This window comes from Notechis scutatus, chromosome 2 (genome assembly GCF_049901735.1).
Source record: "Notechis scutatus isolate UNSWTSFEM ecotype Mainland chromosome 2, rNotScu1.2, whole genome shotgun sequence".
In the NCBI taxonomy this organism is placed as follows: Eukaryota; Metazoa; Chordata; class Lepidosauria; order Squamata; family Elapidae; genus Notechis; species Notechis scutatus.
The window spans coordinates 216,911,244-216,935,995 of NC_142010.1; the positions used below are offsets into that span (position 1 = coordinate 216,911,244).

A 24,752-nucleotide genomic window follows, 5' to 3' on the forward strand; every position below is an offset into this window, starting at 1 on the left:
CTTAAACTTCTTCTGGATATGATGTACCTTTTTCACTTTAAAAAAGAAGAGGAAGAAATTTTCCAAATATGAGAAGTGGGAAAGATGCAGACCCACAAATTATTAGCATTGTGTCATTGCCTCAAAGTTGAGGTCTTGTGCCAAAAAAGGCAGGATGGTTACCACATCAGTGCAATCTACTGGTAGTCCTTGATTTAAAACTCGTCACTTTGCAACTGTTTGAAGTTATTATGGACCTATCTTTGGGCTACTTATAAGTTCCAAAGTTTCAACAGTCACACCCCATTTCGGTCACGTGACTGAAATTTGGACTGCATTTATGGCTGTTTGTAGCATTCAGAGGCCACATGGCCACATCTTACAATGGTTTTGCCTAAAACCAGCTATTACTTTTGGTTATCAACAAATCCACAACCACAGTGAACCATTTGTTCACTTAATGACCATGGCAACCATTTTGAGATGTGATACAGGTAGTCCTTGACTTACAACAGTTCATTTAGTAACCATTCAAAGTTACAAGGGCACTGAAAAAATTGACTTTGGACAGTTTTCACATTTAAAACCATTGCAACATCTCCATAATCATGTAATCAAACTTTGGATGCTTGGCAACTAATTCATATTTATGACGTTCATCCCGGGGTCAGATTCCTTTAACCAAGAGGTTACTAACTTAACAACTGCAGTTGTTCATTTAACAATTGTGGCAAAGAAAAGGTCTTAAAATTCACTTAACAACTGTTTCACTTAACAACAAAAATGTTGGGCTCCAAGGTTGTTATATGTTGAGGACTACCTGTCTTTACCACAAAAAAGGGTCATAAAACTTAGTTGGTCATGTTTTACAATCATCATGACTTATGACTATTATGGATAAAAGTCCAAGACTACCTTTGAACCCTGCATGTGATGTTGACATACAACAAATAAAAAGGGAAGGGCTTCGAGCACTGTGACAACATTACATCTAGCCTTTCTTATCTTCCTGCCTCACAGCATGTGTCCTCTTCATGACCACTGCAAGTTTGGTTTGTCTATTTCCATGATCCTGATGAAATCAGTGGCAGCATATTGTAAGGGTCAATATTAATTTTTATTTAATAAAACAAGTATCCTGATTCAGTATACAGGGACTGGGGTTTAACCGAAGCAAGTGAAACACATGTTTTATATCAGCAGATTCTCTGCAATTGGAGAAGCACACCCAGACCAAGAAAAAGAGATCAACAATATGCCATATAATGTCCTTGTTCTTGCATTAAGTGTTGGCACAATTGCTCAATACAGAGTGTATAGATCCACAACCCATAATGCATGTGTATGTACATATATACATGTACATGTGTGTGAATCTGAATCAGCAGCCAGAATTTGAAAAACCCAACTAGTTATCAAATAATTAATAGGAAATGGAAAATGAGGGAAAGTAGATTAGTATGTGTGTGGTTTTATAATTTTAAATAGATAGGTACATACTATAAATACAAAGGAGAACTGCCAACAAAATATTGCAATGTAGAATTCTTTCACTGGGAATCTCCATTTAGCTTTTCAGGAAAAAGAAACTTTACTCCAATAGTTTCCCTGGTTAACAGCTAAACAACATATTCTCTTTCCTTTCTCTTCCTCTTCTCCATTCAGGTTATTATTCCCTTTTTAAAAACTGTTCTGCAAAACTCTGAACTTCCCCAACAGCTAATTTCTATCTTATGTGCATGGATAATGTTCTTTTGGCCATATGAGAAATCTAGAGTATCCACAGACATTGAGCCTTATGAGTTTGTTATTAGTAGACATGATTTATTTTTAGAATATAGGCAGAATGATTGACTTCTTCCTCTACCCACTTACAGAGATCAGGGTCTGGCAAACTGGCTATACCTTGTGCTCAACTCACATTTCATGCCGACACTCATTTTTTTTAATTCTCCAGTTAGAATGCACTGGATGGTTTTGAAACTCAAAATGGCATTTCTATTCCCTTCCCTCTCTTTAAAGACAACAATGGCACACAGACTGTGACTGGAGAAGCAGGAAAATGGTACCAGAGGCATTTTTTGCTGCATCGAGATTCTTTACATTCTCCCAAATTGACTAGCATTCCTAAGTGGCCAATAGATGATGCGCAAAAATGATGGTTAGCTAGACTCCGTCTTAATTAACTCACTATAAATGAAGGTTGGAAATTCCTATATCCAGGCTGTACCAATGTTAAAAAGACTTTTCTAAATTTGGTGTAATTGTTGCTTCCTTGATCTTGCCCAGCTGTGTGGGATTCGAAAGTTGGCACCCTGACCCTTTCCTTTTTTTTGCCCTCCACTTGTTCCCCCCTCCCACTGGGAATTTTTTTTTAAGTGGTCCTATACAGCAAAGCCACCCTTCTGGGTTGTTAGAAAGTAGCAGAGGGAAGGCAGAAAGGTGTCACCATGATCTTGTGTCAGGATCTTAGAAGAAACCTCAGGAGTCAGGAAGGATTGTGGGCTTCTGCCAAAGGCGAACTACCTCCCTGAATCTCAGTGTCAGAGGATTTGCAGCAAATCTGTCCTCTCTGATATTTTTTTTTTTCATGGAGCAGTAGCTGAACTGATTAAAGTTAATTGGCTCAATATGTCAAGCCTGCCAAAAGCCCTACAGCATCATGGGACCCAAAAAGGTACTTCAGATTCAGAATCAGTGCTTCTCTTGTTTTATTGTTGTTGTTTTTGTTTAATGTTATTAAAGATTATTTTAAAGGAAGATTAAAAACAAATACAAATAAACACAATATAAGAAAAAGAAAAGTGAAAGGGAAAAAGAAATCAAAGAGAAAGCTAAAAGTACAATAAGGGAAAAAGTAGAAAAGGATGAAAAAAGATACAGAGAAGTAGCTTATAATCTTTACAGCAGTTACATAGTTATAAATTTACCTCTTACACTTGCTCTGGTTACAACACAGCTCTCTTCTTTCTCTAATCTAACCTGTCTAATCAGCAAAAACATAAATCATAAGTAAAACTTTTCTGTTTTGCACAAAAAGTCTTCAAGGGAAGATTCGGTGCTGTTCTTCCTTTTTGGAACGGACCTCCAAGTAACTTTCTTGCACAGCTTCAGATGAATTAAGCTACATTGGTTATTACTGGTTTGCTCTGTTTAAATTTAAAATAATTATTTACTGACTTATTTACATTACCACTGATTTTGATATTGATCAGCCTGGATTCATGAGCTCCAGAATTATTTTACTAGCTGATATTACAACATATGTCAAGCTATATATTATTCTAGTCTTTTATTTATTAACATCATTGAGAACAATAGTGAGACAAAAATTCTGTACATAAAGCAATAAATACACTTTTCAAATTTGCATGCAGTCCTGACACCAGATCTTCCTCCAGATAGTTGTCTCCTTTTGACTAACCTGTTTCACAGGATTACATTGAAGATAAAATTGTGAAAGGTGAAATGTTTTTGTCTTATGATACCATGTTGAACTACTGTACTGCATCTGGTTAACATGAATGCATAATTTCTCTCCCCAAACCTCTTTAAAGTTAAGTGTGTTTAGCACATGATTAGAGTTTGGTGGCCATAATGGCATGCTGCTACACGTTAATGATTTTCTACTTTTAATTTAGAACTGAAATTTCAAAAGTGTTTGTTGGAATCTACTGAGGGATCTGTTTCTCTGTTTGAAGCCTGATTATTTGTCAGTGTCAAATTTTAGTTAGTGCTCTTTCTCAGTGCTATGGGGATGATCCAAAATCAGATAACAGGCTTAACCTTAGAAATGACAAAGCTGGTCAAGGCCAGATATAAAAGAGTGGTGGCCATGGTCATCCCTGGGAGGTGAGATAATAATCACACCTCCCTTAGGCCATCATCCACTATATGGACTGACTCGTGTATCTGCATCAAATGTGGAAGTGTATAATGATACTATTGGCATGATGATGTCAGTGCAGCTTTTATTTATTAATCAAATTTATATAGCTACCATCTCATAAGAAGTTATTCTGGGTAGTATACAGCAATCAATAATACAATGCTTATATTTAAAGCAAAAGAAATATTTGAAAATATAAAAAGCAACATTGAAATAAAAATAAAAGTAAAATATTTACAAGCCACAAACAGAGAGACAATAGCATCCAGGCTCAATAGCAGAGCCATTTAAATCAGCGGTCGCCAACCAGTTGGCCGTGGCCCATTGGTGGGCCGTGAGAAAATTTTGGTGGGCCACAGAGAAATGTCAACCCCAGGGCACCCCCACAAAGCAATTAATCCAGGCTGTGCAGAAACATACGGCTGTGCCGCCCACATGGCCCACGGGAACCCTCACTGCCCACTCACTCCTTACCCAGTAAACGTGCCTGCTAAATTGCTATTTTTCCTTTTTCCGACCATCATCTGTTCTGCTGTGTCGGGAGATTTAGATTAGCTAGGAAGCAGGAAATGGTTGGATTTCTTTTCTTCTTAGCTAGTCTTTAGATCTTTGGCTCAGCACAGCCGAACCTCCCTTCGGACTGAAGGTTTGCTTGCAAGCAAATTCAGTGCAGACTCACGGCAAGCAAATTTGAGAGACTGAGCTAGCCGATGGCAGATAGATAGATCACTAAATGATTCTGTGAGCAACTCAATCTGCCTGTTTTGCCTGATTTTGGGTAAAAGTTGCTCTTTTTTAAATAAAAAAATCAATATTTACATGCATTGTGTGTTGTGAGTTAATTTTTTGTGAGTTTGCTTACTAGAAAATTTTATGTGACAGACTGAGCTAGCCAATGGCAGATAGATAGATCTCTAACTGAATCTGTGATTCTGTGAGCAACTCAATCTGCCTGCCTGCTTTGCCTGATTTTGGGCAAAAGTTTCTCTTTTTTTGTAAAATATTCAATATTTATATAAATATTTATAACATTTACATACAAGCCATGCCCAGCCAGTCACATGACCACCAAGCCACATCCACAAATTAGGCCACGCCCACAGAACCAGTTAGTGGTCCCTGGGATCTAAAATTATGAGTTTGGTGGTCCCTGAGGCCCAAAAGGTTGGTGACCCCTGATCTAAACAACTTTCCAGTTCCTGGTCATTGTGAAGATATCATTTTGGTATCCTCGGGGTTTGCTGCTGGCAGCATTTGTACACATGTCAGCCAGACAGAAAGGTTGAATGTATTGCATGGAGTGAACAAACCATAGATACCATTAGGCACTCTTGCAAGAAATAAAGAAAATGACCAGTCCAAAGTCATCCAGTTATTCAAGCCTCAGAGGGATCAGAATTCACAGTCTCCAACCAAATTGGTTCTCCAGTTTTTCTCAACACTTGTAAAGACTAACCATATACTTTAACACATGATTAGAGTCTGATGGTCATGGTTGCATGCCACTGCACCTGAATGGTTTTCTTTCTTTCTTTTTTCTTCAGTTTAAAACTTGAATTTCAAAAGCGGATGTTGGAATCTGCTGATGGATCTGTATGTTTAAAGTTGACAGGTTCTTCAGTTCAACCGAAAGCCTCTGCGAACAATGACAGAAAGGTGAGGTTCAAATTAGAACAAGAAGGAACAGAGAAGGAGCGACCCGTCTAAACTCTGAAAAAGTCAATGCGTCTGACATGCAAATGTAGCCCTGGAAAGCAAAGAAGACAGCTTAATTGTTTGTTTCTCTAAGGGAAGGAGCTAAACCCAGCATTAATTTGGCTCCGCTCGTGAAGCAATCCGTTTGCTCTGCTTAATTCTGGCAATTAAATAAGTTTTCTCAGACCCAATTAACATGTAAATCAGCCGCGGAGTGAGGGGCACGTTGGAAGGAAACGAGAAAAACAAGAGTGGGAAGCGGGGCAAGGTGGTTTCTTTCCTCTTGCGCTGAGCCTCCTTGGCCGCTAGGGGCGCAGACGATACCACTTTCCGAAGAAGCAGCTTCAGATAAAGCAGCAGCCAGTCGGTTTCTTTGGCGGGAGGGGCTGGGATGCAGAAGAGATTAATTTATTACTGCTGCTGCTGCTGCTGCTGCTGTTCGCTGGGCTGATTGGCTCCGAGGCAAAGACGGATTAACCCAGCCAGTAGCTTTTTGGCTGCGATTTGGTGTATACGGTGGGGAGGGACGTGGGGTGGAGTGGGAAGGTCCAGGCCGAAATGGCAGAGATTCCCATGCAAAGATTGCGACGTGATGGCCATTCCGGGACGCATTTGAGTAGCATTCGCCACGCACGCAACTGTTTGCGTATAGCCGGTAGGGCTGGCACGTCGACCAACGCTGTCATTTGCCTGCTGCGAGGGCAATGCTTACCCCGCGCTGGTCAGCATCGCCAGGAGTGTCGGCTGAGACCGAGAACTTAGCCAAAGGACGGTCCTCGCTCCGGCACATCGGCTCCTCGTTACGTGATGAGCCCATCCTGTTCCTTGGGTGGGAGGGCGGGAGAGAAAGACACGTCCTGGGAGCAGAGCAGCACGCTTTCGCATTCGCACAAAGGCTTCGCTCAAGAGTTGGACCATTCATTGTAAAGCGCCAAACTTTTTGTCGAATTGATTATTGAAAGCATCACTGGCGTAGCGTCCCCTTCTGGCAAAAGCGTCGAATTGCAAGAGGCAAAATTACTATTTCTCTCCCTTGGCGATGGGACTTTTCGTTGGTTACGTAGGATGAAAGTACACGAGTGTGCCGCGCGCTGATGACCTCCGATAGTTTGGAGTTGCGCGTGGCCGGACGGGAAGAGGTTGCGGCAGAAAGCTTTGGCCTTCCTTACTGCAACCTCGAGTTTTTCCAGCGACTTCAGTTGGAGTTTTGCCGTCCGCTGATCGTTCGCTGGACAGAAACAGGGTCCGGCAGTTCTGTCTACCATCCGCCGCCCGTTTTATTTCTTCAGAACCGGGTAGCCTTTTTTTTTTTTGTCGACCACCTTTCCCTCGGCGAACTCCTTCTTAGACCCAATTGAGTTAACCTCTGTTTTGTTTTGATTTTTTTTTTTACACCGTTATTGACACGCTATCGCGTTGAGCAGCTAAAAGTTTGATACAGGCAAGAAAAAGTTGAGTAAATACCTCACGGTCAGATAAGGAAAGGAAGTTAATTTTTAACGGCTATGGACCAGTTTTCTAAGATTATCTTGGGACAAGTAGTGCTTCTTCCTTGTCAATAGATTTTTTTAAAAGAACAATGGCTGTGCATTTTATTTATCTTGTACGCGTTTCAATATTGCGCACGCACACGTACGCACCGATGTCCCAGGGATGCTTCTGAGCTCAAAAGCTTTCGGTCCGGGTGACTGCGAAATGGTCAAAGTATTATAATTCCAGAGGAGATCCTTCTGTCGTGAAGTCTTGCACTCCCATACTGGTAAGTTATCTATGGCAGGCAAGGAAATACCAGTTCTTGTGCACGCGTGGGATGCTTAAAGTATATAAAATTGCAGAGGCGTTAGTCATCTATTAAACTTAAATAACTACGGTGCGATTGTCATTGCTTTAATTCTACACGTGCCTCTTGCGTTTTGTTTTTTCGGATGATTTCTTCAATCTTCAGTACGGTACAGTATGCTTGTTTGGAAATATGTCCGATTTTTTTTTTTTCATTCGAACTCTTCTTTACAGTTGTTTAATTTAAAATAAAACCGTTCTATTAAAAAAAAAAAAAAAGCCAGAGCTTTACATTTTCAATTAAACAAACTTATTCCAAGAGCGTGGGATAGAAAGGTACCAAGTTATCACCCTTTCGTATCTGTTTCGTATGTGCGACGGCGGTGATGTTGGGGAGGGTGAACTAATTTTGAAAGAGATCTGACAGCGCCCACAGCTCACACATACCTCCCACCCACACACCACAACTAACCCACTCTGTCGCCCAATCGGCATACACTCATTCATGCGCAGAAGTGGGTGTAGGTGGAAATAATTATTGGGCCGGTCCGTTTCCACGGAATCCAGCCCGGGATTTGACTCCACCTCCAGCCAAGCTGCTTTCCAGTGACAGAAAGTGTTGGGACGGAGTCTGGCAAGGAAGAGGCAGGGCAGAGAAGATCGAGAGAGAGGGAGAGAGAAAGAGAGAGGCGCTGCTCCGAAGTCATCCCCAAACACATTTCAATGACCAAGAGAGCTTGGGAAAAGCGTACTTTCCTGCCGGCGCACGAGCGAGGCTACTTCCCTTGGAGGAGTTTCCACAAAGCGATCTCGCCAGCCGGCATCACTTTTGGGGAAGGGCAGAAAAAGACAACGAAAGGACTTCCCAGATCCTTCGGAAGGAGACTTTCTGGAGTGGAAAGCAGAGTGGCATTTGGACGAGGAGTAATCCAAGAGGCTTCATCTTCTCCCCACACCTACCCTTCCCCCCTCCCCCACTTCCAGTAGAGATGAACACATTGCGTTCGCCTTCCCCAAAGTAGTTCGGGTCCTAAGCTTCTCTCTCCCTCTCCGTTTCCCCAAGAAGCCCCCCCCCCCACGTAATAATGACAAAGGATTGCAAAGGCGAGCGTGGATCGAGTTTCGCTGAGCGATCCCCTTAACTGGATTACTAAATGGGACGCTCCATCAGCTAGTCTTTTTAAGGCTCCGAATACATGCGCCGACGAGGTACGTGAACTCTTCCTCCGCGCCGTTTGTCTGCGTCTTAGGCATCCACGCGGGGCATTGTTCGGGAAGCCGGGAAAGGTTGAGCGGCGAGGAGCTTCGGAGCTTTGCGAAGTCCTGCGAGGCTGCAGTAGAATGAGGGGCAAGTGGCGGCGGCGGCGGCGGCGGCTTATCCAAGAAGGCGAGGCTTGCGAAGGTTGCATGTCGAGGCCACTTGTCCTACCGGCCCTCGTGCTGGACTCCCTTTTTAAAGATTATGTTTGCCGGTGGGATGGTGGAAGAGAACGGTTGCCATGCTCTTCTTTGCCCGAACCGCCAGCGCTGCGGTATTGATCGGGGATCGTTCTCCCTTCCCCCTCCCGCCGAAGTCCCTCTATTTTTATTTTTTATTTATTTATTTATTTGCAGCTTGGGCCACTTTGCCCCGCTGGCCGCCCGGGCGCCGCGGAAGGGGCGGCTGCTCCGCCGAAGCAGCGGCAAGCGCGCACAATGCGCTCCGATGGGGAGCGCTGCCGTCGCCTTTCTGCTCGGCGCTGCCCATCCCTTGACACGAGGTTTCCTTGGGGGGCTTAGCTGGGCGTGGAGTCTTTGTTTCCGAGACAATGTGGGCAGGAGAAGGCGGCTGAGAGGCAGGTTGGCTTGCTTTTTCTGAAGGCGGAGAACTTGGGGCTCTTCTCCTCTTGAGCCAACGCCTCTCCGCCTTCTTGGACGCTCTGTTTAGTGCCCACCCTGGTCTCTGGGGTACTGGTGTCGACTGGCGCTGCCGCCGCCGCCGCCGCCAGCCTCTGGCTTTGTTTGCAAGGCAGGAGCTTGGGGTTGGCGCAAGCTCGGAGCTCCTCTGCCCCCTTCCTAAGAGGAGCGGGGAGTGTGTGTCCGTGCGCGGGGCTGTCACTCTACTTCTGCTGGGAGACCTAAGAGGCTAAGCTGAGGCAAAAGGGAATGGAAGTGGGGTGTTACTGGATGTGTCAAGGAAGGGAACGGCTGGTAGCTCAGAGCCTGCCAGCTCTCGGGCGGCGCAAGGCTCTTGCTGCCATCCTTCCCCCCGTCTGCTGTTGCTGGGGCAAAAGTGGGGGGAGTGTCGCCCGGCTGGGCCCCTGTTGCCACACGCTCGTACGCAGACGCTCCGCGAACTCCGCTGAAGGGAGTAAATTGGGTTATTGGGCCACATGTTGGCTTACTTCCTGCCTTGGGAAGTGGAGACTGGGTGTGAGGCGGGGCTCGCGTTTCGTTCGCATCTCCATACCACCGCCGCCGCCGTCCCCCCCCCCCCCCCCGCCACTCCTTCACTCCCCTTCCCTCCTCGCTCTCTGAAGTCCCATAGCGGAAGACTTCGCAGCTTCGGGTCTGGAGGCAGAAGAGTTATCTGGGAGGCTCAGCGGCCCCCGGATCCCTCTGAGTGGTGTGGAAGGGTAACTTGGAAGGAAGGAGAGGTGAACAGTGGAAGGAGGTGTGGTTGGAAGCGATTAGGAGAGAGCCTTCCATTGGACAAAGAATGGAAACGAGGAGCACAGAAGAGAGATTCGGTGCTCAGGTAATGGGGTTGGGGAAAGAACACAGTGAGAAAGGAGGAGATGGCGGAGAAAACAACAATTACAAAGTGGGCTTCTGGAAACGGAATTTCCTTGTTTAGTTTGTGTGAATATTCAGTGGACAGGGAAGGCTGATCTAAAGGCAAAGGGAGAGAGGGAGGGGTCTCTCTGTGTGTGAATATCTGTATGTATATCTATAAATACACCTTGCATTTAGCCAGTTTAAGATTGGTTTAACAGAAATCGAAGTTTATCAGGGATACATGGAACAACCTCTATCCACTCAGTCACTGGATTGATTCGTGGGGAACCGGGTGCTAAATCATTTGGAATGATAATAATAAAGGGTGTGTCTTTAAGCATAGGCAGAATGACTTTCCATGACCCCTGGAACAATTGTCAAACCCCTCATTGGACATTAGTGACAGGAAACAGCAGAACAGAAACAAAACAAAACAAAACAAAACAAAACAAAACGCTTTCCTGTGCACCTGTGAACCTCCTAGGTTCCTTCTCCCACCAAAGAACAGAATATACTAAGGAATTGGGGGGCAGAGTTGTGATTTTTTCCCCCCTTCCTTAGTAAAGGATTGGGCTGCACTAAAAGTCTAAAGGAAGAAAGGATTAATGGAAGCAAGTTACCAATGCACTGGGGGAAAAGTACAATTCTAACTGCAGTCACTTTTTTCCAAAGCTACCTAGATTCTTTCAAAGAAATCTGTTCATTATACCAACAACTATCTTAAGCCAGTAGGAGACGAAATTGATTCTGAGGGCAGAAGATGGTGCTGTTGGGAAGAATTTAGGTTGTGTTTGTGTATTATGTCAGTATGAATATTTTTTAATTGAGAGGGTTTTTTATGTTAAATGGTCCGGCTGTGATTTTGCATGAGTGAAGGTGGGAGGTTTCAATCTCCTATGAATTGTTTTCCCTGCCTGCTGGTCTTTTGGAGAAATGGAAAGGAACTTGGCTATTTGGGGGTGGGGTCCCCTTGGGGGATGAGCTGAGTGGGCTTATGAAAGGCTGCTGGATCATACCCTTCCTGTGCTCATGTAACCCAAATATGGTGAGGGGGTATGGATTTCAGATCTAAGAAATGCACTTGGATGTTATCAAAAAGTTTTACTGAAAAGCTTGGGTTTTTTTCTTACATAGGAAAATATGTTTGTAGTGTTCATTGTTTTGCACAGAATATTGTTTGGGAAAAGTTTCATTCAAAAAAGAAGTGAAAATCTGTAGAATTAAGTAATTAAGTTGTGGGTTTGGCATTATTGTTTTTCATATGTACTCATGGTTTTATAAATCAATCCATCTTTTTTGCTGGAGGAAATGAATGGACATTTATAATTGTATTTGAAAAGCTCCAGACCTATGTCAAATTAATCACCAGTTTAAATATTGTTAACAGGGACCGATATTTGGTTATGCACAACACTTTAAGAGTAAAATGGACTTTAGGTAATTATAAACATATCTTGAAACTAACCACAAGTACTGTGTAACTTCTGTCAAATTGAAATAACTAAGCCAAGTATTTCAGAACCAAGATTAAATATTGACTTAAAATTAAATAAAAATGCAACATTGTCTCTCCAACTATTATCCATTTATGTTATTATTTGTCCTTGACAAAACCAGCACTGTGGTCTTTGTACTCCCCTTCGGTGCAAAAGAATCCTGCTGGTTACCACAATCTGACAATAAACCAGGAAAATATGGATCTTTGTCTTTACAATGTTTTGAAAAAACTAAATGTGATGTCTGTACACATAAACACATACAATACTCACACAGCATACAAACATATGTATGAGGGATATTTCTCTACAAGAAATATAGAATATTTTTAATTGGACCATTGATTTCTCCTAGGAAACCTTAAAATCAAAAGTCAGGGCTTTCTGGGTAAGGATTAAGGAAGTAACATACAGACCATTATCCCTTAATATTTTCTATTTATGAAAATCTCTTCCAAAATAGCTTAATATATATAGGCTCTTGAGGAGAGAACATCCTGCCAGTAAAAACTAAAACATGAAGGGCGGGGAAGGAAATGGTATAATAGAAGATAGTTGGTTCCATTGTTTTATGCAACAAATCAAAGAAGATCTGAACCATGTGTAAAAACCTAATGTCCACATATGTTGCTCATGCTTTCCATCATAAAAAAATGTTTATTTTTTTTCCTAATGATTAAAGAGATGTACTTCATGTTCTAATCCACTGTTCCTGAATGGGAAATAACTGGCAGGAGAGGAATAAAGAACAGGTCTAGCAAAAATCCCCAGCTGTTTTAATACTAACAGAAATAGATGGTATGTTTCACACAGGATATATAATTGGAACAGTTGAAGTAATGCTTGTTGTATTCTTGAGAGAGAAAGAGAAGACCACAGGAGTTAAAGGCAAAGAGTTGCTTTCATTGATTTTTTTTTTAAAAGAGCAAATTAATGACCTGTGATAAATTCAAAACAAAACTCTGTTCATTAAAAGGAAGTGGGCAGTTGTAAAGTTATTTGCGTCTTTGGGAAAAGGGGGAGGAAAGGTGTTATTTCAGCAAGAGTAGGAAGAACCTTACATAAATGCAACAGGAAAACAATCACATGGTTTCCTAAAATAGAGGATATAAAAGAAATTTATTTGAACTCCCCTTGTACATATGTTATATCCTGCCTACTGACAAAAATACCTTGTTATGCCACATACAAACTCTGTAAACAAGTACTTACTATTCTGAAAAGATAAAAAATAAGTTTAGTATAATATTGCAATATTGAATGTATTATTTTAGCATTCTAAATTATTGAGACAAATTATATATGGACAGAAATAAGAGAAGATGCATTTGAAAGAAAAATAATGTATTATCTTCAAGACAGATAATTGATGGGTTTAACCTTTCAAAGGCTAAAACATGTAAGATTGAACAATCTTATGGACAGAAGAATGGTTCCATTGAAATCAGTGGGATCATCTGCCTGAAATAAAACAGAATTCACAGAACTCAGGATTTAGGGTAGGAATAGGAAACCCTGGTTTTCCCCAGCATTTCTTACCTGCTTAGAGCAGTGACACAGTCATGAGGAAATCATGTCTTGGACCAAACACAAGGATAACTCTGGATTCTTTGACCTTGAACTAATATTTTAAAAATATGCTACTGTGAACCTGAAAGAAATGGCTAGAATCCCTGTTTTACATATTACAGTATTACATAATGTGTTTTATTTTCAGTTTAGTGTGATGTATAAATCATTTTTATTTACATCTTATGGTTTGTCCAACAAATTATGGCTTAGTGTTTAGCGTGAAAGCATTAAAATTGTCTTAAATAAAGCTGCAGGCCATTTGTTTTGGGCTCTAATTTAGCATATAGATCAGAACATAGTTACTATTGCCTTGTTATCTACTTCCACTTTATAGAAACTAAGCTCCCCTGAATTTATGTAATTTAGAATATTGATAGTCTTTTCAGAATATAGAATATTTTACTCACTGTGACTGCAAACTGTTTCAGGGCACTACCCAGCATATGTCAAAGCAAAGACTTAATTCCTACCTAAAGTATGTTTAACATGTAGCTCAATGTCTAAGAGAAAAAACTAACAATAGAAAGCGTAGGACATTGGTCATCTCCTTAGTTGTTAATCTGTTTCTTGATTTCATCTTTCCCAGCATTTTTTCTATTGCAGCAGAACTAGTTGGAAGCTAGACTTTCTTCTGCAATGTCTTTAATTGGTGGGTCATGAAATGCTTTCAGTAATTAACTAATTACATTTCAAAGCAAAGATAGGTAAGAGATATGCTGCGATCAATTCACCTGACAAAGATACAGCTGCCTTTGGGTTTGCAGCTGCTGCTTTAACCTATGGTTGCAACATAATTATTAACAACAGGAATCAGATTTGTAACACTAGAACTTGTAGCCTTCTGGACTCTAACCTATAATCCTGTTGCATTGATCTTAGAGTTACAACATTTTCTGTTCAAGACTTACTTGGCTAGTCTTTAGCTAATTTTTCACCTCTACCCATGAATCCTAAACTCAACAAATCCTCACTAATTATCTATATGACTTGTAATCTATATGACGCCTTGCAAAATGAATAGTTTCATAGGTTTGAGTCGTTTCCCTAAGTAATTTGCCATTAAGTTATTAATTCCAGGTTTAAATGAATTTGGTGAGTTTTTAGAGCACCCATGCATTCATTATGGTAGTATCAACTTTCTGCTTGATTGTGGGTCCAAAGTATGATATTGTGTAGTTTCTGACTGTTCAGCCATTAACCTCTATAGATTATTTCAGACTTTTTTAGCATTAACCTCAACTGAGTGAAATTTCTTTTGCTTGATAACATGCCCTCACAGTACATGATTTTAGTGCATCAATGATGATTTAGTGTCAACAATGAGGACAAAAAGCCATCTATACATTGCTTTTGTCAGTCTGAAAATTTGACATGATAAAAGTTTGGTTTCTGTTATTTAGAAATTGGCTTTGAATAAATACATCAAGGTTTGATTGCCAGTAATGCTGTATATATAACTGAATTTATCATTGGTTGATTATCTTACTCTTCATGAAGTAATCCAGTAAAATAACTGGATTTAAACTGAATTATACAGTCAAATTCACTGATGCTCAATTGGCTTAAATCCAAGAACATTGTCAAATTGTGCTGGAAGAAAGGTCAGCAGTTCTTAATTATAAGATCAGGAATTTGGTCTCAAATGTTGAATTAATATCTCAATTTTTCTGGTGGGCTTCTACTACTGGAAGTCTAATAATCCCAGTATGAAAAAAACAGAGGCAGATTTGTGTAATCCTCAGTTTAAAAAATGTACTGACTTTTTTAATTTATTCATTCCAGATGTCTATAATTTTCCATTGAGTTATTGAACCAGTATAGTGTAGTTATTAATAGAGTTTTAGTAGAATATATAGTATAGTTATCACTATACTAAGATGTCTCTACTGAATTATATACAAAATAATTGCAAAATATTTTTACTTAATAATTATTTAAATTATTAAACCTTTGGGCTGGCATTGTAAATATAACAGCTTCAATCTATCACAGCTTCAATCTATCACTATATTAAATCATTGCTCTAATTTTTTACTAGTAGTTCCATAATCTTTTAATGAAAAAGCATTTGGGAAACTCTTTTACAGAGGAGGCAGTTACAACTCAGACAGCGTTATCCTATCTGACATTATCCTGGGTTTCTGAAACTTGCTGTGGAAAACTGAAAATAAAACCTTGGAGGTGTTCAGACTGTCAGAAGATAGTTACATGCTTGTATGTATATATAATCTATACCAGCGGTCGCTAACCGGTGGGCCGCGGCCCACTGGTAGGCCAGGAGAAAATTTTGGTGGGCCACAGAAAAATCTCATCTCCAGAGTACCCCCCCAAATCAATTAATCCAGGCTGCACAGAAACACAAAGCTGAGCCGCCCACATGGCCCATGGGAACCCTCCCCACCCACTCACTCCTTACCCAGCAAACTTGCCCACTAAATTGCTATTTTTCTGACCATCAGCTGTGAGATTTAGATTAGCTAGGAAGCAGGAAATGGTTGGATTTCTTGCTTTCTAGCTAGTCTTTAGATCTTTGGCTCTGCTTTTAAGCACAGCCAAACCTCCCTTAGAACTGAAGGTTTTATTATTCAGTGCAGACTCATGGCAAGCAAATTTTCTTTGACAGACTGAGCTAGCCAATGGCAAATAGACAGATTATTGAATGGTTATGTGAGCAATTCAATCTGCCTGCCTGCTTTGTCTGATTTTGGGTAAAAGTTGCTCTTTTTTATAAAAAAAATATCAATATTTATATAAATATTTATAATATTTACATACAAACCATGCCCAGCCAGTCACATGACCACCAAGCCACATCCACAAATTAGGTCACACCCACAGAACCAGTTAGTGGTCCCTGGGATTTAAAATTATGAGTTTGGTAGTCCCTGAGGTCCAAAAGGTTGGCGACCCCGATCTATACAATCTAGAAATGTTGGCATGGAGCATAAAAGCTACTAATTAAGAACCAGAGCAGGAACTGGAAGCAAGAAAATACAAATACACGTATAGATAAATATATGAACACGAATACATTACGTATTAGCAAATACATGTAAAAATAAGAAATTAAATTTCCAAATAGTCAGTTTTTGTATTTTAAATTTAACTCAAGCAAAAGCAGCAATGTCTTAGGCATGTTGAATTCTGCTTGACAGGCCCATAGCCTATTATTTCGCTGGGAAATGGCACAAATTAATTTTCTTGAAAGCTTGAAACAATTTCACATGGAATGTTATCACGCCCAGTAGTGTACCAAATAACATAATTTCTTCTTCCGCACCCCTCAGTTCATGATCTATTTAAAACAAAATCCAAAACTAACTGTGTGCAGACTGAAAAAGAAATGGAAAATGATAAGCCAGCTATAAACAGAACTGACAGTTGCTGCGTCTCAAGAGAAGAGACATATGGTAACTCACTGAATTCAGTACTGACCTTTCCTTTTAAGAGTATTTTTAATAGTAACAATTGCTATATACAGGGTTTCAGTGCAGTGACTTGGAATTCTTGTGGAATACGTTGGTCTTCCCAATTTTGTTTTGTAGCTATGAAGCAAAACTTGTGTAGGAAGGAATCTGTCATACCATGTAGAAATATGTGGTGTTTTATTTAGAATAGAATAGAATAGAATAGAATAGAATAGAATAGAATAGAATAGAATAGAATAGAATAGAATAGAATAGAATAGAATAGATTAACAAAGTTGGAAGGGACCTTGGAGGTCTTCTAGTCCAACCCGCTGCTTAGGCAGGAAACCCTACACCACTTGGTTATCCAACATCTTTTTAAAAACTTCCAGTTGGAGCATTCACAACTTCTGGAGGCAAATTGTTCCACTGATTAATTGTTCTAACTGTCAAGGAAATTTCTATATGCATGTCAGTCTGAAGACTCATCCAGCATTCTTTTAAATAGTTTATGTTTGTATCAATAGCAACCATCACCCTACAGATTAAGTGTGTGCAACCTGCGGCTTTGGACAGGTTGTAATATTTGTAAATATTTAACATTATTATGCAATTTATATACATTAACTATATTATGCATTTTATATGTGACCCAAGACAATTCCTCTTTACTCAATGCAGTCCAGGCAAGCCAAAATATTGGACAAGCATGCTATAGATTTTGGTTTTGGCTGCTTTCAGCAGAAACCAAATACTTCAGGGGGAACAGGATAAAAAAATCCTGGTATTTTTATTGCAGGGATTCAGCCAGTCTAGGTGAAAGATATAATATTTTATAGGGTGAAATTGTGATTATCGTGTTGATTATGTCTTTAAAAACAGAATTTGTTCTATGCATAATCCATGATTGCTGGTAGGCATGATCCAAAACTTTCCAGCAATTAAAATGAACATTATTTTGCAGCTACTGTAAAGGAGAGTATTGTTTTTGTCTTTGTAATAAAATAATTAAAGGTTATACCTTGACACCAGCAACCTCAATTTTCCTCTCCAATGTCACATTTCACAAAACTGGGTATCCCTTCACTGCTTCAGTCTTGATTATGCCTTTCGAAACATTTTGCATCTTCTAAGGAAGAGAGAAATAAGGAAGCAAATAATTTGTTATAACTTAATCATATATCTGCATATAGCCAATTTTTATTGATAGCTATTAAAACCATCTGCTTAATGCAAGTTTGACAGGAGTCTATGCTAATTCCTCTGTCATTCTAAAATTATGGTTTGGCTTGACACTGTCCTTAGCCTCTTCATCTATTAATCATGGAAGCTCTTTTCTTATTCAGTTGCCATAGTTTCAGTGCCTCTGATAGTATTTGGGTGCCTTGGGAAAGGCTGAAGAGATACTAAGTCTTGCAAGCCTTACAGTTCTGGAAGTTCTGTGGCTCTGAAAGCACAGAAAACATCTTCTAACATAATTCAGCATTGGATTAAAAGAGGCAACTTCTGGATAAGTCTCTCTGGACCTTGTTATGTACACAGCCAGCAGATGTTTACCTCAGGATCTGCTTTCTTTCAGTTCAGAGGGTAATGGTTGCTTTCATGGACTCCAAGAAGAGGAAAGATATTTTTTAAAAAAAATCAGCTGTGTTAATAAATATTTGGATAAACTGGGGATTACTAGGTGATCTTGATAATTGATTTCAGAAGGTCTTATGATTATTTACACATGATAGGGCATCATTATTTGATATGGCAAATTTTAAGCTTGCTTTAACTATTTTCCACAGAAAATAACATTTGGTTGCCATCTGTGGCCATTTCATTTGTCAAAGTTGAAAGAAAACTGAACTTCTGATACCCCAAGGTATTACATTAATTGGAAAGATCCTTTGGTCCATCCATCTTTTCATACCTTCTGCATGTTCATTTCCAATACCGGAAACTTAGACACCATCTTATAAAACAAATGGTGATTTAGATATACGAAGATCAACCTGGAAAGATAAGTCCAAGATAGTAATTCCTGCATCTTTTAAAACAATTAAGAATATTTGATTTATCTTAAGTGCTTTTTCTAAAATTTCATTTATTTTGAAAGAAGTGCTGATTAATAGTATTATAGAGCCATGCTGGTTAGAATGCAGTGTTGCAGACTAATTCTGCTGGCTGCCAGTTCGAATCATAACCAGTTCAAGCTTTACTCAGCCTTCCATCCTTCCAAGGTCAGTAAAATGAAGATCCAATTTGTTGGGGGCAGTATGCTGATTCTGTAAACTAGTTGAGAGAGCTGTAAACCCTATGAACCCTGTAAGTCTAGTTGCTAAGTGCTAGTGCTATAGATATTGTGACTTTACTGAATAGAACATCATTCATGCCCAGGAGGGTTGGCAAAATATGCTATCATTCCTGATCCTGCTGAACTCCAATTCCTATCACACCTTGACAACATAGCCAATGGCAGTGACTGCCATCCAACAATACATGGTGAGCCATCCATAATCCACCATATAGTACAAAGTATTTGATGGCATCCTGTTTGACGCAAAGAGGATGAATACTTGAGGGATGCATAACTATACTTACTACTACCTTCCACCACTTCTCCCTAAGAGTTCATTTTTTCCCACTGAATTTCAGTAATAGAGGTGATTTTGGTTGGTTGAAAATTATATGGGAGAGACTAGCTATGGAGAAAGAAACAGCAGGACAGGTTCCCTTGCATTTCTCTAATATTGTTAGAGTTGGACTTTTACCTTTTTATGTACTTGGAGCCATTATAAGTTTTAACACTTGGAAATTCTGCAAATGAAATTTGTCTGGCTATTATAAGTAGGCTTCATTTTCTTTTTTCTGCATAATAAATATTAAAAGTGCACTCCTCTGTGTTAAATTTGTGCAGAATTTCAGATGACAATGTGGAAAGCTGCTTCAGAACACGCAGGAGCATGTATTTAATACCTATAAGAAACTCAGTAAACTAAATCTATATTTCCTGGAATTACATAGCAGCTTTACAGTGCCAAAAAAGAGATGTAGCTACTTTAAAGAAATTCAGCTAATTCCTTAATATATGCATCACTATGTGCTCCAACACAAATCTTTGCATTTTAATTTGAATTTGCCTAATCTGAAGTTACTCCAATTCATTCAATAACATTAAGTATTATCAACTACATGTAAGATTGAATCTTACAAGTGTATGAACTGTGTGTGGATTGTAATATTGTTTAAAACGATATATAGTGTTTCCAGGTGTAAAGTAAAGGATTTGCTCAGTTGAGATGAAGGTATGAACAAGTTTTCATCTAACTATATGCTATCCAAAAGACCAAAATCTTACAAATAGTTGCCGTAGTTATATTGTAACATTGTATGAATACAATCAGATTGTGCTATGGGAGTGGGAAACTCCCATTCACATTTGTGATTATTGAAAGCCTGAAAAAGATTAAACATCTTTGTTTACTAAAACCAAAGGGCCCACATCAAGTTAAAAATAACAAATCAAATCTGTACCTGGGAAAACATTCCAATCCTAAAGCAGTTAAAATATAAACTTTTGTATTGCCTCAAAAAATATAATTATAAATTAATTGTTGATCTCAGAGAAGAAAATTTAAAAGCCTGCTTCTCATTTTATATAGAGTTGAAAGTTGAAACAACATATGAGAGAATGATCAATATAAAAGATACTTTCTCTGAAACATAAGTATCTCAGGTTATATAGGTAGAGCTCGATTTATGGTGATAATTGAACCCCAACTTTTTGTTGTTAAGTGAATTTTGCTCCCATTTTATGACCTTCACAGTTGTTAAGTGAATCACTGCAGTTGTTAAGTTAGTAACAACTGCAGTGTTAAGTGAATCTGGCTTTCCTTATTGACTTTGCTTGTCAGAAGGTTGCAAAAGGTACATATGATCCTAGAATACTGCAAACATCATGAATATAAACCAGTTGCCAATCATCTGAATTTTGATCATGTGACCATGGGGGTGCTGCAACAGTCATGAGAAAAACTGTCTTAAGTCACTTTTTCTGTGCTACTGTAACTTCACCACACAAATGGTTGTAAGTCAAGGACTATGTGTATTACTACCCATCACTTTTAGTACAATACTTACATATATAGTACTTTAACTGTTTGTTCATCAACAAGAAGTTCATCAAACTTTTCTGTTTCCAAAACTTTGGCACTGTTTACCATCATAAGAGGTTTAGATAGAAGAAATCTTTTAGCTTTAAGAGAACCATTTCTCTTGAGCACACCTTTGTTAATAAAAGCAGTCTTTTGATGTTCAGTTCTAAAAAGTGCATGTGTGACACCTTTACAGTATTCTCAGGGGATAGTTTGCTTCAAAGACCAAGAAGTAATAAGTGAAATTACCTATCACACACTGAAAATTGCTTTCTGTAGGGCAATTATTCTAAAATAGTTGTTTTGACTTAGTTTAAATATGATCTTATGCATCAAAAACAAGACAAATATCTCTTTAAAATGTACTGAACAATTTCTGATTCTGTGCTTGTTTTCTGCGATAAAAATTGTGTGGGAGGTTTTTTTGTGGGGGAAGTGAAAGGAGCTCTGAGCAAACTAGATAAATGAGTAATAAAATGCCATTAAAGTTTGAGAAGGGGGGAATGCCCATTGGCTTATTTTGAGAATATGGGTTCATTATTCCTGATGAAGATTGTATCATCTCTTCATTTAAGTTGGATAATATGTAATTGTAACAGCAACAATATCTTGAAGTTTATTTATAATTTGAGAAATAACTTTTCTTAATAAAATAAGTGGTTCATTATGTTAAAACCATTCAAAACACTGCTTGTATTCATCCTAACAGTAGTGAAAAAAATAAATTAAACATTTACTACTTACAAGTAATAAACCTTTGTCATTTAGACTCATCCAACCATGTAAATGAGAGATAACCTCAATAAATTTGATTTAATATTTATGGCTCACTTTTCTAGGAAAATGACTGGAACATAATTCCAGAAGAATTGTCTGAATAAGGATGATTTTTAATAGAAATACAATCATATTTTTTCCTACTTCATGAAATTTGAACAAAGGGAAGAAACATCTCTAATTTTAACTAAGTAGTAATGTAAAATATTTTAAGCCCCTTTTTGTCTATTATAATGCCTTTTAAAGAGAAATAGGGAACCTTTATATATTATGTGTCCCTAAACTCAAATTTGCCATGGTGATATTGTATTAATGGAAATACTACGGGAAGCACTTTATGAATCAACCAAAAAGTGTTCCTCTTGATAGTTCTGGATGTAACTCAGTCAAGAAGGAAAGAAACCACATGAAAGGTAATCTACAATCCATAATCTTCATTTATCAACATGCAAATTTGTAACAGAGAATTCAGTATTTCTGTCATAATCACTGTTTTGGCCTAAAACTAAGTTTAAAACGATACCAGGTCTGTGTTTTTCATTGTAAGGGTTGAAGGATGAATTCTATCAAGCTATAGCCAAAAGCTGTTATGTAAACTTTTGCAATAATTTTATTGTGTTCAAGGTATTTTCTTTTTATTTTAATGAACAGAAGTTCAGCATATTTGACTCTACTGCTTTTAATTCCTTAGAAGAAACATGTAGTAAGAATGTTGTCGTCCCAACCTTTCACCTTGATTGGCACATAAAACCAAGACATTCTGCCAAGTTACCTTCTTCTCTGACTGGAAAAGATTGTTGTTCTTTTCTTTTAAAAACAAGTGCATTTCCAGATTCCATTATTAAGTAACTCAACTGCATTCTGAAGGTTGAATGAGATTACTCACAGAACCGTTGGATTACTTGCTTTGGATATTAAACTCCGGGAAGGAAAAGGAAGGACTAATAATGTACCCTTCCTGTTTCTCCTTTGCCTTGCTCAAAATATCATTTTCATACTACCCAGTTTAGAAGAGTATATAATTTCCCAACATAAACATTATAAATTCATTTAGCAGAGGAGATAGGGAAATTTAGTGAACCAGAAAGAGACAAATACCTTGAATAAAGTCATAAACCTCTATCTTTATTCCAGGAAAAACGTTTATTTCTATATTTTTATGTACATACTATTTGTCAAAAAAATGAGAGAACAGTGGGAAATACTTTGTTAAATTTGTACAAAGATTTGTTTAGATTTTGTTTATTAAAGTAGTAAAACTTTATAAATGAAACTGCATTTCCAGTCTCAAGCCATATTACTTCATGTTTAGCAAGTGGTTTAAAACTGTATTTGCCAAATATTTTACAAAAGTTATTTTTATCTGTTCTTGTGGGAGAAGTGCTGAAAGTGACATCATTTGCAAAAAATATAAATAGCACCCAACACAAGTATTGTTGGTGCTGAAAAAAAGAATTACCTAAAGGTAGCTTTTTTATATGTGTCATGGTGCTGAAAATTAGTGTGCAGGAGGGAGAGAACACTATAGTGTTTATAAATCTTAATATCAGTTGCAAGGATTTAAATCATTATATGTGATGACTATTATATTAAGGTATATGATCTGTAACTTGCAAAAGAGATGCAATATAAATTTAGGAAAATATGGGACAGGGCATAAAATTCATCCATTGATGTAATATTAACAATATTTATACTAGGATTGGACATACAAATATAAGGAAGCTTTCTTAACAGATAACAGATAATCAGAGTTGGAAGGGACCTTGTAGGTGATCTAGTCCAACCCCCGCCCAAATGGGAGACCGTACACCATTTCTCTCTTCTTGAAAGTCTCAAGTGATGGAGCTCCCACAACTTCCAAGGCCAAGGTGTTCCATTGGTTGATTGATCTCACTGTCAGAAAGTTTCTCCTTATTTCCAGGTTAAATCTGTCCTTGTTCAGTTTCCATCCATTATTCCTTGTCTGGCCTACAGGCGCTTTAAAAAAATAGCTTGACCCCTTCCTCTCTGTGGCAGCCCTTCAATTATTGGAAGACTGCTATCAAGTCTCCCCTGGTCCTTCTCTTTACTAGACTAGCCAAGCCCAGTTCCTGTAACCGTTCTTCATATGCCTTAGTCTCCAGTCCCCTAATCATCCTGGTTGCTCTTCTCTGTACTTTTTCTAGAGTCTCAACATCTTTTTTATAATGTGGTGAACAAAACTGGATGCAGTACTCTAGATGTGGTCTTACTAAGGTTTTATAGAGTGATATTAGTACCTCCCTTGATCTTGATTGTATCCCTCTGTTAATACAATTTAGGATTGCATTAGCTTTTTTGGCTGCTGCTGCACTCTGCTGGCTCATATTTAGCTGGTTGTCCACTAAGATTCCAAGATCCCTCTTACAGTTACTGCTATTGAGCCTGGTCTCACCCAGTCTATATGTGTACTTTTGGTTTTTCTTGCCTAAGTGTAGGACTTTACTTTTCTCTACATTGAATTTCATTTTGGTAAATACCGGCCCAGTGTTCTAGTCTGTCAAGATTCATCTGGATCTTGAGCCTGTCTTCTTGGGTGTTAGCTATTCCTTCCAACTTAGTATCATCATCTAAGTCATTAATGAAGATATTGAAGAGTACTGGGCCTAAGACAGAACACCTTGTGGCACCCCACTGCTACTTCCCTCCATGTAGACTTAGACCCATTAAGGACTACTCATTGAGTACGGTTTGTCAGCCAGTTGTGAGTCCATCTAGTCGTGGTGCTATCTATTCTACTTTTTTCTAGCTTACTAAGAAGTAGGTTGTTGTCTACTTTGTCGAATGCCTTGCTGAAATCTAAAAATATTATGTCCACAGTATTTTGCTGATCTCCTAATTTAGTCACTTATATTCTTATATTAATTAGGTTCCATATCAAATTGCACTAAGTCATAATATGGTTTGCTTGGTTTTGGCATAGACTGCTTGGGAAATGTGGCAAATTGTGGCTCGATAAGAAGGGAGTTTAACCCCAGGTATTATATTTGGAATCTTCTTTGTGTGTACCTTTGAAATATCCCTTTTGAAATTTGTTGGTTTTTTTTAAAAAAAAACTACTGTGCTTTTTTTAATGTTTTGATGTGAGATTCAGCCTGGGTACTTTGATAGATTATGATAAATAGCATTAAGGAAAGGATTGAAAACTTTAAAGAGAATGTGATAAATCAATATGTGTTAGTTTCACCAAGGACATTTACCTGCTAAGCAGTATGCAAAATAAGAAAGTGACCTCATCCCT

At 38.7% G+C, this 24,752-nt stretch overlaps 1 protein-coding gene across 9 annotated transcripts in view; it reads left to right on the forward strand.

Annotated features, from left to right (window-relative positions):
• Positions 1-6,394: 6,394 nt before the first annotated feature.
• Positions 6,395-24,752, forward strand: part of SEMA6A (semaphorin 6A) — a 180,544-nt gene continuing 162,186 nt past the window's right edge. For 5 of the 9 annotated variants that reach the window (XM_026673524.2, XM_026673493.2, XM_026673509.2 and 2 more), the window contains exon 1: positions 7,966-8,551. The gene's annotated coding sequence lies outside the window, so the exon portion shown is untranslated. Of the gene's footprint in view, positions 7,323-7,965; positions 8,552-9,850; positions 10,080-24,752 lie in introns of those variants that run through there. The other 4 variants (XM_087958029.1, XM_087958028.1, XM_087958027.1 and 1 more) reach the window with 2 other exon arrangements.